The 1,293-nt window shown below is 65.4% G+C and overlaps 1 protein-coding gene across 9 annotated transcripts in view; it reads right to left on the bottom strand.

Moving 5' to 3' along the window:
* The window catches only part of ADGRB2 (adhesion G protein-coupled receptor B2), a 36,473-nt gene extending 35,180 nt beyond the window's left edge, over positions 1-1,293 (bottom strand). For all 9 annotated transcript variants that reach the window (XM_006924308.3, XM_015599016.2, XM_025041477.1 and 6 more), the window contains exon 1: positions 1,189-1,293. The gene's annotated coding sequence lies outside the window, so the exon portion shown is untranslated. The remainder of the gene's footprint in view (positions 1-1,188) is intronic.

Below are 1,293 nucleotides of genomic sequence, written 5' to 3'. Positions count from 1 at the left end.
CACGAGTATATGGCCTGACCACCAGGGCTGTTCCGGCAGGGCTAGTACCTGGGGCACCCGGCCTCTCCCACAAACCTCCTCTCCCCAGAGACTTCCCAGCGCTAGTCCCGCAGCCCGGGCTGTGCTGCTGGGGCTGCGGAAACCTGGGGTTGCCCGCAGAAAGAAAAGGGGCGGCAGGCAGGGGGCGCCAGAGGACGCCCAGGGGCCAGGCCGGCAGCTGGCAAGGCGGGCAGACGGGCAGTATCTCTCGGCCCGGGAGCCCCTCCCCCAGCCGGCACCAGACCCTTTGCTCGCTCTGCACCCGCCGCGGCGCGGAGGACTTCCCTCCGACCCAGTCGACTTCACAGCCGACATACAACCCCTCCACCGCCCATCATGTCAGCCCCCAGGACTGCGGGAGGGTGCGTTTGGTGCCTGGCTCTGTGCCCTGGGGGTGGGAAGAGAGGAGTGGGAGGTGGACAGATAGACTCCGGCCAAAGATGGACACGGGAGCCAGGGATGTAGGGCCAGTCGAGATCCCGGCTGGAGAGGAGGGGGCTCTTGGCAGACAGGCGGAACACAGCCCCAAGTCCAGGCTGAGGGGGAGGGGACTTGCAGCAGAGATTGGCGAGGGATAGCGGGACTCCGGACAGAAGGGGGAGGGGGCAACCGGGACAGAAATAAGAAGGGAAGCATGGTCGGGATACCGGCGCGGGGAAAGGCAGTAACTATGGGCAGACATGGATGAGGACAAGAAAGACTCCGGGCAGAGATGAAGTGGAGGGGAGAAGCAGGGTCCAGCATCCAGACGAGGAGCGGAGATTAAAGGGGGGCAACACAGTCGAGCTGCAGGTTGGAGAGGGGGGCGCACTGCCTGGATCCAAGCTGAGATTGGGAGAGACTCGAGATAGCGATGTGGGTAAGGTCTGGGTCAGGATTGGGCGGGCGTGGGGGCGCTTTAGCAGAGATGAGTACGGGAGAGAAGGCGGAAAACGGATCCACTATAGATAAAGGGGGCCTCGGCCCCAGGCTTGGAAGTTCCCAAAGAGATGGGAGTAGGTAGGTGCCGAACGAAGTCAGTTCGCGTGGGGAAGAATTCAGCAGAGATGGGCTAGGGGAGCGCCTTGAGTCGGGCCGGTGCGGAAACTCGGGACCTCGCGGGGAGGGCTCGGTGCGGGGTTCGATCAGGATCTGGGGCCGAGCACTCACCTGGGCGCCGTCAGCAGCAGGAGCGGGGGCCGGCGCTGGCGGAGGCGACCACGGGGCGCAAGTTTGCCATCCCTAAGGCGGGGGCCTGGCCGGGCGCGGGGCAGC

The sequence above is a fragment of the Pteropus alecto genome, unplaced genomic scaffold (assembly GCF_000325575.1).
Source record: "Pteropus alecto unplaced genomic scaffold, ASM32557v1 scaffold39, whole genome shotgun sequence".
In the NCBI taxonomy this organism is placed as follows: Eukaryota; Metazoa; Chordata; class Mammalia; order Chiroptera; family Pteropodidae; genus Pteropus; species Pteropus alecto.
The sequence above is the reverse complement of the archived record's forward strand: the minus strand, read 5'-3'. Positions and strand labels throughout refer to the sequence as shown.